This window comes from Epinephelus fuscoguttatus, linkage group LG1 (assembly GCF_011397635.1).
Source record: "Epinephelus fuscoguttatus linkage group LG1, E.fuscoguttatus.final_Chr_v1".
Classification (NCBI taxonomy): Eukaryota; Metazoa; Chordata; class Actinopteri; order Perciformes; family Serranidae; genus Epinephelus; species Epinephelus fuscoguttatus.
The window spans coordinates 19389424-19407065 of record NC_064752.1 but is presented as its reverse complement, the minus strand read 5'-3'; the positions used below and the strand labels follow the sequence as shown (position 1 = coordinate 19407065).

General features: G+C 40.3%; 1 long non-coding RNA gene across 2 annotated transcripts; it reads left to right on the top strand.

Moving 5' to 3' along the window:
• The first annotated feature begins 17 nt into the window (after window positions 1-17).
• On the top strand, window positions 18-13368 carry LOC125891831 (uncharacterized). Of its 2 annotated transcripts, XR_007449659.1 has the most exons (8): window positions 18-131; window positions 6240-6446; window positions 6775-6821; window positions 8316-8350; window positions 8470-8607; window positions 11014-11114; window positions 12663-12811; window positions 13291-13368. It is a non-coding gene; the product is annotated as an uncharacterized LOC125891831 (long non-coding RNA). The 2 variants fall into 2 exon arrangements; XR_007449658.1 differs by lacking the exon at window positions 6775-6821.
• Window positions 13369-17642: the final 4274 nt, after the last annotated feature.

Below are 17642 nucleotides of genomic sequence, written 5' to 3'. Positions count from 1 at the left end.
GCTTCTCGGACAGCGTGTGTGGCTGGCTACGTGTGGGGATGCTGCGGATTGCTGCGCCTTGCCAGTAAAATCCACCACAAAACCTGGACTGGAGTCGAGTCTGCAGCTCAGGACCAGGACCAGAGCCACAGGTCTACAGCATTTTATGTCCCTCTTATATAGAGAACATACATTCATGCAATATCTGTACAAATTAAACAGCCAGGGATACAAATAAATAATACATTTGTATATAAAGTTATTCTTGTAGGTCACTGTGGAATAAGACGTTGTGGTCCTAGACTCCCAGGGTCTTAAAAGGACAGTCGACCCCATAATCAAAAATGCAAATGTTTCCTCTTACCTGCAGTTCTGTTTATCAGTCTAAATCATTGTGGTGTGAGTTGCAGAGTGTAGGAGACATTGACTGTAGAGATTTCTGCCTTCTCTTGACTATAATGGAACTAGATGGCACTCAGCTTGTGGTGCTCAAAGTACCAAAAAAAATACATTTGAAAAACTCAACAAACGCAGCAGGAAGTGTGCATCTACTGCTACCTCACCTAGCACCACTGAGTTAGCTAACATTACAGCTCAGCTGAGGAGGACGCATTGGTGTTTACACCTTCTGCTGTCACAAGCGCGAGCTTGTCATTCATGAGTAGATGCTTCCTCCTGCATGGCGATACATTCAGCCCGTGTAGTTCGCAACAAGGTCTGTGGATTATCTTGAGTAACCTGGTCATGATTTCTAGAAAATGACATATATTTTTTTGACATATATTTTTTTTGGTACTTAGAGAACCACAAGCCCTCTCCCCAGCGATGCTTTCCGGCTACTCCTGAGAAACCCCCAAGGCGTTCCCAGGCCAGACAAGGTATGTAATCCCTCCAGTGTGTCCCGGGTCTACCCCAAGTCCTCCTACTGATGGGACATGCCTGGCACACCTCTAATGGGAAGCGGCCAGGGGGCATCCTGATCAGATGCCCGAACCACCTCAACTGACCCCAACTGAAGGAGCAGCAGCTTTACTGTGCTGCCATCTAGTTACATTATATTCAAGAGAAGTTCAACATCTCTAAGGCTGAAATCTCCAACACTCTGCAACTCAACTCAGATATGTATTTTTGATATGGGGTGAACTGTACCTTTTACAATCCGTGTGTCAGTTATTTGATTAATTTCAAATTTGCACCATGAAACACAAAACCAACTGAAGCAGGTCATGCGTTTACAGTAATGGAGCCCTGTAATGTAGCTCTAACCCCAGCACTATTATAGTCAATATTTTTCTCTAGTATTTTTTTGATCATAATAATGTGCTTAACAAAATTATGACAAACTAGTTGGCACATAGGCTACAGAACCTGAAGCCTGTTAGCATTACTCCAGCACTGGAGTATAAAGTGGTTTCCCAGTCTGTGTGTAATGAGGCTGCCATGTGTACTCTGCTCTGTTGAACTGTCGTTAAAGGAGCTCTATACAATATTTAGAGCCTATAATTCAGAGGTTGTCTGCACACGGCTCTCAACATGGTGGCGGTTGAGCCAGTGGCTAGTAGCTAATGGTGATAACAGCACTAATGATGCTAAATACCACAGCTGAGCTAACAGTGTCACTGTGCATTCACACCAAACGCGATGGATGCGATGAACGCCACAAGTTTCCATTCAAAATCAATGTAAATGACGCGATGACACGCGATGTTGCTTCGGGCGACGCGTTTCAGGCGATAAGAGTGACACGATGAAGCGATGACGCATCCATCGCCTCATCACGTGTGTCGCTTGAAGTTGAAAAATTTGAACTTTTCAGGCGACATCGCGTGACGCTGTGCCGCGACATCCAATCAGCATTGATATCCAACCATTCATAAAGAAATTATAAGCAACTAACAGGAGACAGATGGACAGGCGCTCCACAGCTGGGATGGAACGTCTGTAGTTGGTGTCCAGGCGGGAGATCCTCGCACCGATACGGGCCAACAGGTCCTCAAACTGGGCCAGCGTCAGCCTGAAGTACCGCTGGAAACGACCGTCATCCAGACGCAGCTCTTGCAGGAGGTGTTTCTGGAGGATATTGTGAACCCAGACACGGCGGCGTTTGGGTCTCCGATCCAAATCAGATGTCCACAACAGATAAAGAGCAGCTACGGTAGTTAACTCAGCCATGGTTGATGAGAAAATAGCGGGAGGTGAAGAAAATTGTGGGAGGAGGGTTGCGTCATCGCGACTGAAGCGATGATCAAAAAGGTGACATTTGTGATCAAGCGACGCGATACTTGCGTTTCAGGCGATGACATCGCGTCCATCGCGTTTGGTGTGAACGCACGGTTAATCAGGGGGAACCAGAGGGGCGGGCGCTATGCTTCCATGACAACGACCTCCCAATTGAGCGGTAACCAATGTATGAGTGCATTTTATAGTGGCAGCGATTAGCTAGCTGGTGGGACATGCACTAACATGGACATATGGCCAGACTGTCTACCACAGCAAAGAACAGAGAAGCTCGGATTACAACACACAGAGGGAGCGTGACCTTATTCTCTGTTTAGGATGCCATTACTTCACTATGTCTTTACTCTTTAGTGCTATATTAATGCTCTAAATATCAATTAGTGCTTCTTTAATGCAAACTTGGAAGCAAGGCAAGGCATAGGCTATGTAGACATCCCCTGTTCCTGCAGACAGTCAGTCAGTACACAAGTGAATTATCATGTTTTTCTGGACCCCTTGAGTGATTAAGTGTGTGTGGCTAGACGACAAGTTCATCTCAAGGTGAGGCAGTTTTGTGTATTTATAATGTGTTGTCTATTATATTATAAAATGCTGTAACTCATACTCAGTCCAGACTAATGTGGTTTCAGACATTAGCAGGCTCCAGTGTTATTACCCCTGTCTGTGTTATTCATCATTGTCTGTATTTGTGGTGTTGGCACTTCGACTGGGGATCGTATTACGATGCTGTTGTTTTTGTAGTACTGTCGCATACAATACGGAGGTAATCAGGAGTTAGTTGAGATAAAATGTGAGGGCGTCACAAGGAGTTGTATTTAATATGCAGTTTGAAATGTTCCACTGTTGCTGCGTCTGCCATTTGCAATTTGTGTTTTAGGTATACACAGCATGTTGATGTCATTAGCTGACCTTACTTGATGCCAAACTGCTGCCATCGATGCAGGGAGTGTGAGTCAGCTGTGAGAATTAAATAATATTAATAATGTTAAGCATACAGTCTATAACTGCCAGGTGACGTCCCCGTGTCTGTAGTCTCTAGACGACTCCGTCAGCTTGGAGAGATTGTTTTCCACAAAGAGAAAAATATCTACATTTATGATTCACCCATATTAAAAAATAACACTTCTTGTATTTATCTATGCAGATATTAAGTAGAAAAATATGTATTTTTGTAGCTGACCTTCTAAAGAAGTATATTTAATATTTAGACCCGCATGGACAACAAAATTAAGTATTTGAGGCACAGTAGGTTTTGCAGCAACTGTTATTGCTAAACAAATATTAAAATTAATGTAAATGGATTTTAGGAGTTATAATTACACGAAAAGTAAAAGTTAATCTCGTAAAACTGTGAAAGCCTGCTATATTTATTAAACAGTAGTGACAAAAAGGGATTTGATAGCACAAGTAGAGTAACCAGGATGAGATGAGAGTTTCAGTCCACATTAAAATAATACATCTACACTTTAAAGCAACAATGAAAGCTGATTCAAAGTGCGAACAGTTGGTGACCTGAACCGAGGCAGGAGTCCATTGAGAACATACGGCCAGTGGTTAAATCAGATTTTGTCAATGAGAGTCGTGGGCTTTAGTCCGAATATAGCTGCCGCTGTAGCAGCCAAGCGGGGAAATCTTGGACGTAAATCAGCCCACAGATGCTGGAGCCATATGCTTCATCTGACTGCGGAGAGAATCCAACACCGGCTTCAGTCCAGATTATCAATGGGAGGAGATTAAAGGTGAAGCAGCAAATCCAGTAAGACTAAGTATAGACGGTCTCGTTGGATGGTGTGTAGTATAATATATGAGAGTATATAAAGTACTTTAGAGAGAGAAACAAAAGTTTAGACTGAAAATGTCTTCAATAGTATTGAATAGATATTTTCAGTCAAGGATTTAAAGCTGTTCTCTGAAAGATGAATGATAGACTGTTATTAAATGATTACTTCGTCCACTTGGGGGCAGCAGCATAGGTTTGACACACAGTTTTATTACCTTAGTTGCAAACAGTTGCTTATTTACCCATCCACCAAGCCATCATTTGTATGGGGGGCCAATATGGGTAGTAAATGGGTTGAAAATTGAGCCCCATATTGACCCCATTTCAATTGCCCATGTTGATGGCTTTACTTGAGTGGGCCCCACATGGTTATGCTAGGGCTGCCTGGGTACCAAGTGGGTATGGGCCCAAAAATAGGCATATCATCTGGGGCCCACTTGGGTAAACTGGAATGGGACCAATATGGAACCCATGAACAATCCCATGTAGGGCCCATTTTTCAGCCCGTTTACTAGCCACATGGGCCTCACATACAAATGTTGGCTGGGCAGCAGCCACAGAGCAACATTAGTATTTATTTAAAGCTGTGTTTTCATCCTGACAAATGTAAGCCCACGCTAAAATCACGCTCATCTGAGCTCTTTTTGGTCTCCTGCAGGAAATATATGACTCTTTAGCTGCTACATGTTCCACTATGTTCACCAGCTCTGCAAACTATATCTGTCTGTTGTGTGGTGCTGGACAGGTGATGGACAGTTGGTTTCATAGAGCAAACAAGGTTACAATGACATTGTGGGTCAGGTCTGTCTAAGGAGCATTTCACATCTGAAAATATCCAGTCAACTGAGCCACTTCTTTTTTTTAAATGACAATTAAAGGAGCAGTGTGTGAGATTTAGGGGGATTTAGTGGCATCTAGTGGTGAAGACTGCAGACTGCAACCAGCTGAAACCTCTCCAGGTTAGAATTTCTTTTAGTGTTCATTGTTTAGGAGGTTTTTATCAGGAGCCAAATTATCTGCAGAGGTCTCTTCCTCTCCAGAACAAACAGTGCAAATGATTTAAACAGATAAAAACACTAAATAAAGCAGTTTCAGGTTATAAAATCTGTGTTTTCAGATGCTGCTCCTCGCAAAGGGAGTGCTAACCACGGTGGCTGACATAAAAACACAAATGGCCCTATCTAGAGCCAGACTTTGGTTTGTCTGTTCTGAACGACTATAGAAACAGTGGCATTGCAACATGGCGGACTCCATGGACAAGGAACCGTTCCCTATGTAAATATAAACAGCTTATGCTAAGGAAACGAAAACACAACATTTCTTATTTTTAGGTGATTATACACTGAAGAGAACATGTATGTTACATTCCATGTCTGCTAATATAGCCCCCTAAATCCTACACACTGGACCTTTAATAAGTTGATCTGTTTATCAAAAAATATTGATCGCTGCAGCTTTAAAAACCAAACAAGAATGAAACAAAAATCAAACTGCAACTTTAGCATTCCTTACCCAGAGGAAATATTGCTGTGTTTTCCAGCTGTACTTCTAAAAAATAAATAACCATGCAAAGACCAAATGCACATCTCAATGAAGTCTAGAGTGTACAGGTGAATGGGGCAAACATTAGATGTCTTCCTCCAAAGCTGATAGAGAGCTTACTGTGAGAGACAGATTAAAGAAAGCTAAAGCAAAAAGGTTTTCAACATGCCATTCAGTTCAAGTGAACACAAGAGCTGTAAATGAGATGATGCTTCACTACTTATCACTTTATTTCTGTGAACCTGGCTAAAGCATATTAACACAAAAGCTTTTACTGTCAGTCAGATGCTGTTAGGTGGTGTTGGGCACTGCTTGTACATTTACTTGATCTGCTGATTAATATACAGTGTATTAATATGTAAATGAGATATTTCCACAGTTGTTTTGCCAAAATAGTTATAATAGTAATAGTTGTAACAAAAAGCACAAACAATGCTTTAGCTTGCTAATAAACACAGTAGTATTTCACAGTCGAGAGAATTCACTCTCTACCGAGAGTAAAAGAAAGTGTTATTCAGAGGGCGAAGGAGCATCCAGGTTTAGAGTATTTAAGGCCACGAGAGGATCCAGAGAAACAAGCGCGTTAGCCAAGTGAGAGGAAGAGAAAGCATCTGTCACTAAGACTCGGGGCAGCTGGACACCATTCCCCCGTGCAGCAAAATCCACAAAATCTTTTACAGGATTTGTTTTTCCATTGCAGATGGTCCTTTGCACATGTTTTCTTCCCATTGGTCCGGGGTCTCAGGCTGACAGTGCTGCAGCCCTGCAGGTACAACATATAAGGGCGCTCTCTGCCTGCACCAGGTTCCACCTCAGGCCCTGCACACTGAAGAGAGTAAACCTACACAGCACAAGAAGAGGAGCATCTCTCCATGAATGCTGCACACCTTCAGTCACTGCAGGACAGGTAAGGGTTGCACAGAAATCTTATTGTAGTTCATCAAGGAATTGAATGCACTCTTCTTTTAGTGCAGCTATGTCTGCAATGCATGCACACATTTAAATAATTTAAATTTGCACAGCCGCTTACATGTTGCAGCATGTATTTGTGATGCATATCCTACATTACATGGTAGGGTTGCACAGGGAAACTTCAGCATAGCATTTATAACATGCATTTGCTTGGTTGAATTGTGACATTAGCATTTCAAGAGTTTTGCATCCAAAATAGACGAACGTATTACACCCTATATTTAGACTGCTGGATAAAATCTCATGCCCTGTCTTTTATTTAGGACATGGCATGCCCTAAAATTGGAAAATAAGTGTCAACATAATAGACGTGAGTAAAGCTTGTGATTTTTTTATTATATTGGAAATAGCTAGATCTAATTTTAAATTTAATAACATTTTGATCACTCAGAGTAGGCAATTAGTATACAAAGTATCTGTCTGAAGATTGATGAATGTTTAAAAATGATAAAATGAGATCCTGTGATACACACTGATTTGTTAACATAACTAACCAAAGCTTTGTTTTTCCCAGTTGACCACAATTTAGTCTCCAAATACATCTGCTTTTACTTAAATTCTGTACTTTTTTTTTTTTTTTTTTTTTTAACTTCCACTAATGTGTTTCATGGACTTTTAATCATATATGTTGTCGGGACTTTGCAATATTCAAAAGTATGCTTGCACCTGCCATCTGAGGCATCTCCTTTCCCCCTAACATGGTCAAGTTAATTTGGCTTAAACATCTCTTCTGTATTTGTGTACTGGTGCAATATTTTATTTATAACAAAGGGATATCTACTGTAGATAAATTAACATTTTAATAACAGAGACTGAAGTGTAAATGGAGCGGGTGTGAAATGTTTTACAACATTCTCTGATAGTACTACTACATGCTGTCCTGTCACGAGTCAGTGTAATCCACTGTATTGTTTTGAACGGATTATGTACACTAGACTGTAAGACAATTTAGACTAGGGATAGTCTGGGTGAGGACACTTTACTTGAAGGACACCATCCAATTTTAACAGAAATACAGCCATTGTGTGTTTGAAACACTGCAAAATGTTGATGTTAGTTACGCATTCTCTTTGCCGTTTTTGACAGAGTTCCAAAAAAAAAAGGTATCAAACAGTTGAATATGGATCAAATGAAGAGATCATATTATATATTTATATCATGTACAAACACTTAATTGTTTCCCTGTAGAGCCATTTCTGTCATGCTACATGTGTGCCATATGTCAACAGTCTGTTTACTGAAAGTGCATTTGCCAGCTTCACCAGAATGCAGCAGCTGTAAATGCAGATATAATTTAAATACCTAAATACTTACCAACATATTCTGTGGAGAAAATATGGTGGGATTACGACTCAAGATTATTACAGACACATCAAGTAAATGCAAATTGTATTATTTAATTTACAATGAATACATGCAATAATAGCACTCCTGTGCAAATGACCATGTAAATGTTTCATTTTGCTTCTTCATGCTTTCAATTGAAAAAGGATTTTTAAAATGGTTTGTGTTGGCTCCACCGCCACCAGAGGGCAGCATAATACTGAGAACAGAGCAAACCAAATCACCATGACAACAGTAATGTCCTATGTACAGTCTTCACCATTAGAGAGCTCTGTACTCACAGGAGATGATATTGTCACTTAGGATATATACAGTGTGTACACACCCTCCATATATTCATAATATTAAAAACACGTGTATTAAAACCAACTGTATGCTTTTATAGATACACTTTATCTTATGTGACATATTGAAGCATTCGATTCATGATTTGCTCATTTGTTTTATTCTCTCCCAACAGTTTGATGAAGTCTGGCAACAAACAGAACCACAAATGTAAGAAATTTTCGTCACTATAACACATTTACTGCAAACTTATAGCCTGGATTTCCATAATTGTAGAGTCAAATGTCAGAATGTTTTGTTTTTTAATTCATATTTACCTCTGTTTACAGACATGTCCTGCATCATCACGTGTACGCTGCACACCTGCCACTTTCATCAGATGGACAGAATTCACATCATCCCAGCAAATACTGTTTTATGTGACAGGAGAGACATTATCAATGTTTTTTTTTTTGGTCCTGGGTTAGGTATGTATGCAATAAAATATCTCCAAATCTAACCTATATTTATATACTGTACTCTATACCGCTGAAGTGTGTCAGCTTGGTTAAAATGCTGAACTAAATGAAGTATATTTGTATGTTCACATGCGCCATCTAGCTATGATCAGAACCCAGAATATGAACAGCTGCATATAATCATATAAGGTTAATCAATAAAAGAGAAACTTCCTGTATTCTATATCCACTGTTATAATGCATTTGAAAATTAACATCTTTGCCTATTCTAATCAGTATTTTAATCCAGAGAAAAAAATCTGACCTACTTTCACCATGATTAAGATAAGCAACACTTACACACCTAAAGTAACATTGTTGCGTGTGATCGTGATAATTAGGTCAGGCAGGCTAAAGCAACAAACATCACCATATTAAACTATACTTAGTAATTTACTCATTTTATCTCATCCAGCACGCACTCAAAACTCTTTACATCTTGGCCGTTACAAGCTGTCACATGAGTCGCTGGCATACAATAACCTGATTGAATGGATTCTGTTTAGTCTCCCTTGACAGAATTAGGTCCCCGCAGGAAATTGTGTGTGGTAAGACCTGAGTGAAGGTTAAGGTGGAACAGCAAGGACTGTGACGGTAATTCCCTGAGCTGTGCTCGTGGAAGCTCCTGTTGGATCATGAACTACTTAAATCCAGCAGCCCCTGTCCTCATTGTGGCACTTCCTCTAAACCCACCTGTTTACAAAAGATACTGGACTTCAAAGCTAAAGAGTTTTAAAGGGAATAGACAGATTATTAATTGTAGCCGACGATCTCAAAGTTTAATTTATAAAGTTTGAGTTGTTTTTGTTGTTGTCAGGTCACAGTTTCACATATTTTCAGTGCCACTGTGTGTAGAATTTAAAAATTAAACTGACTTTGGCTCCCTCCGATGGCAGTACCAAAAAAGTGACAGACGTCTACGCCCCCCTCTCAACCTCAGATCAGACCAAAAAGATATGAGCTGAAAGTCAACACAAACTTTGCACCGATGTCTGTTAGGACTGTCCTATTTATCAGAATAATCTGAAACATGCTGTAATCACATTGAAAATGTCACATGTTGAGGCTTTAAGGGAGAATTTAGTCGTATTTCTGTATTCTGTCATTTTGGTAATTTGGTTCACAGGCTGCTCAAATTCAGAAACAGTCCTAAAAGCATCTAAAACACATTCTTTCAACGAAATAAACACTCTGCAATGGCACAAATATGCTTAGTAATGTCCTGATTCCTGGCAGTTTTACTGACATTTGGAAAAGTCAACAGCAGTGTCTCTTTCCAGAAATCATGACCTGGTTACTCAAGATAATCCACAGACCTTGTTGTGAGCAGTTTCATGTAGGAACTATTTCATTTCTACCAAATTACACCTGCTAACCTTATCGAAGGAAGGAAGGAAGGAAGGAAGGAAGAGTGCATCTACTCATGGACAAGAGGCTCATGCTTATGACAGCTTGAGATGTTAACATTAATGACAACCTCCTCAACTGTCTGACCTGCTGCATGTATACGTTTGTAATGGTTTTGGGTCCATGTAGCTCTTTGGAGTGAGACGACAGGCAGAAACTCACTTCCACACGAGTGTGGGATTTCACAAATGCTCGTCATTTATTTTTATGTCAACTTAATAAACACTCCAACCTTACCAAGCCCAGTTGTACGGCTACTACGATTTCATACATGACCAGAATAGTCGCCACACGTACTTAGAACCATCACTGTTGTGTTGAGAGACAAAAGAAAAGCAGGAACACATGGATATCCGTCCAACCAGCGTTGGGTGTGCTTTCAACAGACTCAACTCGTAACAGGCGCTGCTTGATGACGTTGCTGTTAAGCAACACAGTATACACCATGTTAAAGGCACATTTCATATATTCGGCTGTTACACGTTCCTAGTAGGACACTTAGGTCGGCCAATCACGGCCTATTGGCAGTTCCTCGCACTAGGCTCAGAACTAGAGGTGACTGGGCCTTTGAGTCCATTGCGCCCAGATTGTGGAATGCCCTCCCACAGAATTTGAGAGCCGCAGCATCTGTTGAAGTTTTTAAGAAGCACCTTAAAACCTACCTCTATAGGCAGGCATTCTTCAACTTGTCTTAAGTGATTTAGTTTTGCAACAACTGCTGCTGTTTCATTTTGTGTCTCTGTATGTTTGTATGTATGTATTCTTGGTTCTCTTTGTGAGAAGTGCTATACAAATAAATTTTACTTACTTACTTACTCAACAGTTGAGCTAGCAGTAGATGCACGCTGTCCTTGATTCGTGCATTTCGGTGGGAAAATAAAAGTTCATGCATGAAACTGCTCCAAACAAGGTCTGTAGATTGTCTTGTAAATGTATTCTATTCTTTCTTCTTTTTTTTCATGCTTTGAGCACCACAAGTCAAGTGCCATCTTGTTTGATTATATTTGTGAGAAGGCAGACATCTCTACGGCCAATATCTCCAACACTCGGCAACTCACATCAAACTACAGGTAAATGGAAAAACATGTATTTTTGATCTAGGGGTGAACAGTCCCTTTAAGCTAATTGTTTTCTTGTTCTAGCCAATTATTTTTATTTAGTTAACTGCTCTCAGAAGTGCAGGTGTTGGTTGTAGCAAAAGAATAAAGCCATTAAACTCTACCTATTCAGCACCAAATGGCAGACATAGTAGAACATTTAGCAGCTCAAGAATCAAAAGTTTTAGTTAGTTGAGAATAAAACAGAGCTTAAAGAGTGTGGATTTTGGCTTACCTTCACCAGGTGGCCAGAAAGATGACTCCAAATGAATGATGATGTTGCTCTGGACTGCTGGACGTGTAAATAAGCAACTATCTGCTAATAATATCGCCATTTAGCAACTTAAACAGTAACAATATGTAAAATGCTGTGTTCACTGCCCCCAAGTGGCCAAAAAATGTTATTGCTAGTCTCACCATCAGACAATCAGAGATCTCCGCCTTACTTGTGAGTCTAAGTTATTGCAGGTTAACATATCTGTTCAGTGGCATCAACAGTGTATGCCTCATTTTGGAGAATTTTTATTTACAAATTTGCAGAGACTTTTGGTGAGAACTGGTCCGAGTAGCGGGGTGCCCAGGTGACAGAGACAAAATATTTGCCTGTCGCTGCAGCAGTTAAGGCCTGGACAGCAGGGCCTCTAGCTTGGCCAAGTGCTCCAATAAACACAATGGTACAGAAAGCTAGCGAAGACTTATGTCCGTCACTGACTCCAGCTCTTTGGTAAGTTGGAAGAGGATGAGCGGTCCAGGCAGAAAGCTCAGTAGAGTGGCAGAACCCTGTCAGATAAAGATGCTAAGCAATACCATTTGTATTGGTGGAGGCACACTGTAGTCTGTGTCTTCCCAATTTTTAATGTGCCACACCTTTGTTGTTCTTTCAGCACCTTTATTCACCTTATCTAGTCAAAAGTGTTAAAATCAATGGTACAAATAATGTGTTTACAAATGCAAATGGCATTGACATAACAATGACCATAGTCTGCTTACATAGAGGTGGTGTATTTCAAATGGAACATGATGTACATTCAAGCAGATAGTTGACCATTGTTGTATGTGAGTCAAAGCAGCATATCTACAAACTACAAACCCTGACTGCCCGACACCTGCCCTACGTGAGAACTACAGAAGATGGTTGTTGACCTGAAAGGTGCTACTTCAGAAAGAGTTTACATCATGTCTTAACAAGTTGCCAGTTGATTTGGGGCTGATCACTGCTGGTACTCTTGACTGAGTTCTGCAGTGTCCAAACTCAACCCAGCCAGTTTGGACATATAGTTAATACTGGTGCCAGATTTGGCACAATTTAGGGAGTGCAGGCTTGGGACGATTTCAGCTCCTGTTAGCAGCATTCGGACTAGGTTTGGGCCAATGTTGCCTCTCGGAATCAGTCCAGTGTACCTGGGACGATTCAGTCATGTCATTCTGCAACCATTAGTGGGCTGTTGTGTTGTTGGGCACATCAGATATATGTGTTTTGAAAATGTATGTTTATGTTCTCCTCGTTTTTGGCTGTTGCAGTGCCCCAAACTACATCAGGGAACTTGTCTAGGATGTTTCAGAGGCACTTGTCCAAGACTCCATTTATTGATACCTCCAGTCCTTTTCTTCCTCTGTACTGACAAGACAAGTTGCTGCTTCTCTGAGTCTTGGAGAGATGCTCAAGCAAGGTATGTACATCCATCAAATAGTCACAGGTGGTCACCATGTTGCAAAAGGTACCTTCTGGTACCCAAACTCCGTAATTCCTTGGTCAATCAAGATTAATATGTTCTTCTCAACTAAAGAAACACAAGAAACAAGCAAGGACAGTGTCCATTTGCCTACCCTGCTTGTTTTAACTTGCTTTATTGGATTGTTTGTAATTTTTTTAAATAAATTGTAGATAGCCAATGTATCAGGAGCTACAAAAACAGTTAAGAGATCTTGCAAGTTAGCACCCAGTATGATCTCAGTACTTTTCCCATTGGTCCGTCTGTTGAAGTCATCAGGTATGCCCTATTGTCTGGGTACCTTATTCAGGTGGTATTCTCTTCTTGTTGAGTCTCCAAGTGGCATCCGTGTATCACCGAGTGAACTGTTGCTTTTAATTCATATGTTTGTCAAGCTTGTTTCAGGAATATATCTGTTGTCATGCCATATTTATTAGACCAAGATGGTGCCAATCTGCAGAGTGGGACTGTCTCTTGAAACTGGCTGTCCTTTTGCGGTCAAAAAGCCTTGGCTATAAGGTAAGTGCTAATAACTCCAAACATCATAAACATGTCTCTAGATGATAGATACAGAATATTGGGGAATGATTTTGCCGTTAGGCATTGAAATAGTGCATGTTTTGATATGTTTACTCAGGCACCAACTCTGACTTCCCTCAGGCTTCATTCTTACCAAGAATTCTAAATAGTAGTATCCAGCCTGAAGATAGGTTTTTCTTGTAAATATAAGTGTTGGCAAGTAACCTCCAAAATCTGCACACTTGTAGAAATCCAAATTTTTGACCAAGCTGCCCATTGGAAGCTGAAAGGCTAGGATATTTCTGACAAGGCAGAAGTAGTGTTTTAGAGAGCTACTGCACCTTTAGTTTTAAGCCAAGATTTCCAGTCTGACAAAATAGCTTTCGTGTAAGGAGGTCCCTAAAACAGTGGCGTCTTTGACCCCCAACCATCTCTAAACACCTAAAAAGCCCAATGCCTGTCTAGTTTGCTCTGACCAGTGGCTGTTTCTTCAGGATTCTTTGAACTTCAAAGTACAGATATGTAGCTATAAGGGTTTTCCTCTGTTGATTTATGGTCTCATATCATTTTTATAAGACACATCTCAGGCACACGACACATAGTCCAATTAAGTTTTCAGCAGCAAGCAGAGGCAGAGAGTCAAATGCTACTGCCTAACCACAAGCAAAACAAGTTGGCAAGTCTAAATAGAATAAGTTTGGCATGCCCAGACTCACTGCTCCCTCTGTGATATGCTCCTGACACCTTAAGAAATGAGGTGTATGTACACCAAAATCATCTTGAAATACATTTTAATGTGTTTCACAGAGATATAACTAACAAAAGAAAGGCAACACAAGCATGATATGACTAACAGTGGCTGAAGGGTAGGGTAGGGTAGGGTAGGGTTTATCCAAGGATACTTTTGCTACTGCACAGATTCACTTTGTGTCCTTGTGGCAAGTGTTGATCACCAGTGGCAGTACCTGGTCTGATCAGTATTCCCAGACATCAGGTGTAGTTCTGCTCACCAATAAGCTAGAAATTCCTGTGATGTATGGATACTGTTGACGGACTGCTCCATGTGAGTATATGCGGTCCAAACTGTCAGTGGCATCAGTAAAGAGATCAGTCACCAGAGAGAGATGTTTGAGATATGAAACTTGTCCAGAACTACAGCTGTCATGTTTAGCTTTGTGGCTAGCAGTTTTCACTTGTGCCCTCTGCTGACCAAACTGTAAATAACCATAACAGCAGTCACTATGACCATATTTACATCTCTGGGTGCTGACAGTGTCAGGACTGTGGTAGGCAAGAAGGTCATTTGGCGATCATGACACCTCAGACAAATGTTTGTCCAGTTTTGTCTACTTTAGACCCCTAAGATGGAAGTTGTCTTTCCATTATACACAATTCTTGGACAAGTTACATACTGATTATTATAAAATTGCTTTTATTGTGCAGTTCCTCAACCACCTCAACTAGTTTTTGTTTTGCTGGTCCCAAGGATTTTTGAAATTCTTGGAGTAAACTTGACAACGTGAGTCAATGGCGCGATCCCAGTAAAGCAGGAGTCAATTTAATTGGATTTTTCCCTGTAGTAAATCTGTGACCCTCAAGCTTATTACTTGAATGATGCCACCAAGAGGCAAGAACTGATGCTGAGTTTTGTAAACATTGGCAGTAAACCTGCAAATGCACTAACCTACATTTGTTGATAATAGAAGAAAAATATAGATTATATTTGTGGTAGTTAAATTTGAAATGTATTAAATATCACACCAACACCAGGTAATGTTAAATGTATAGTCATCTTTTTGTCAGTTATTAAGAAACAGTTGTTACAGATGAATTAGTTGTAGTTAGTATGAGTTTAATTAGATTTTTTAAGATATGAAAAAGTTGAAATAATGAACGTGTTATTGCTACAATGCATTTTAATATACATTTATTCAAAGTATTTTTTATGTATATATAAAATATATATATATATATATATAATGTAAGTATTTTATATATTTCAAACTTGAAACTATTCTCTTTTTGACAGGCATTTGGCATTATCAGATTTGCCATGCCGACTGTAAACTATGCCCAATTATTTGATCTTACAAATTTTCTAGTTGTTGCAATTTGATGCAAATATGTGACATTTTTCAGGATACAGAGTATAATTTTATTATCAAAATTATTTATACTTTGTTGAATTTTCTTTTTTTTTTTTTACAACTTAATTTATTAAAGGAGGACTAAATCGAATGCCCTCTTTAACAGTGAGCAACTAAATGACAAGTAAAGCTCTATCTGAGTTCACGTAGAGGATGCCGGATATTGTTCTGTAACATGGAACCTCTGATGTAACACATAGAGATATAAGGGGTAAGTAGGTCTGTCGTAATGGGATTATCCTGTGGATTTAAAAGTTATTCGAAGTGCCAAGTACCATGTACAGCCAGCGAGCAGAGCAAGAGTGCAATCAGCAATACAAATCAAGGACCTTTAAAATGGTTCTTAAGATACAAAAGGTGTTGAACTTCCAAACAAATCGTGACCCGTATTTGATAAGTGCAACCAACTGAATAGATATTAGCATAATGTAGGTGTTTGGTATGTTTTCTATAGATAGATTTTATCCTTGAGTAAATTCTATATACAGTACAGGCCAAAAGTTTGGACACACCTTCTCATTCAATGCGTTTTCTTTATTTTCATGACTATTTACATTGTAGATTCTCACTGAAGGCATCAAAACTATGAATGAACACATGTGGAGTTATGTACTTAACAAAAAAAGGTGAAATAACTGAAAACATGTTTTATATTCTAGTTTCTTCAAAATAGCCACCCTTTGCTCTGATTACTGCTTTGCACACTCTTGGCATTCTCTCCATGAGCTTCAAGAGGTAGTCACCTGAAATGGTTTTCCAACAGTCTTGAAGGAGTTCCCAGAGGTGTTTAGCACTTGTTGGCCCCTTTGCCTTCACTCTGCGGTCCAGCTCACCCCAAACCATCTCGATTGGTTCAGGTCCGGTGACTGTGGAGGCCAGGTCATCTGCCGCAGCACTCCATCACTCTCCTTCTTGGTCAAATAGCCCTTACACAGCCTGGAGGTGTGTTTGGGGTCATTGTCCTGTTGAAAAATAAACGATCGTCCAACTAAACGCAAACCAGATGGGATGGCATGTCGCTGCAGGATGCTGTGGTAGCCATGCTGGTTGAGTGTGCCTTCAATTTTGAATAAATCCCCAACAGTGTCACCAGCAAAACACCCCCACACCATCACACCTCCTCCTCCATGCTTCACAGTGGAACCAGGCATGTGGAATCCATCCGTTCACCTTTTCTGCGTCTCACAAAGACACGGCGGTTGGAACCAAAGATCTCAAATTTGGACTCATCAGATCAAAGCACAGATTTCCACTGGTCTAATGTCCATTCCTTGTGTTTCTTGGCCCAAACAAATCTCTTCTGCTTGTTGCCTCTCCTTAGCAGTGGTTTCCTAGCAGCTATTTGACCATGAAGGCCTGATTCACGCAGTCTCCTCTTAACAGTTGTTCTAGAGATGGGTCTGCTGCTAGAACTCTGTGTGGCATTCATCTGGTCTCTGATCTGAGCTGCTGTTAACTTGCGATTTCTGAGGCTGGTGACTCGGATGAACTTATCCTCAGAAGCAGAGGTGACTCTTGGTCTTCCTTTCCTGGGTCGGTCCTCATGTGTGCCAGTTTCGTTGTAGCGCTTGATGGTTTTTGCGACTCCACTTGGGGACACATTTAAAGTTTTTGCAATTTTCCGGACTGACTGACCTTCATTTCTTAAAGTAATGATGGCCACTCGTTTTTCTTTAGTTAGCTGATTGGTTCTTGCCATAATATGAATTTTAACAGTTGTCCAATAGGGCTGTCGGCTGTGTATTAACCTGACTTCTGCACAACACAACTGATGGTCCCAACCCCATTGATAAAGCAAGAAATTCCACTAATTAACCCTGATAAGGCACACCTGTGAAGTGAAAACCATTTCAGGTGACTACCTCTTGAAGCTCATGGAGAGAATGCCAAGAGTGTGCAAAGCAGTAATCAGAGCAAAGGGTGGCTATTTTGAAGAAACTAGAATATAAAACATGTTTTCAGTTATTTCACCTTTTTTTGTTAAGTACATAACTCCACATGTGTTCATTCATAGTTTTGATGCCTTCAGTGAGAATCTACAATGTAAATAGTCATGAAAATAAAGAAAACGCATTGAATGAGAAGGTGTGTCCAAACTTTTGGCCTATACTGTATATACTGCA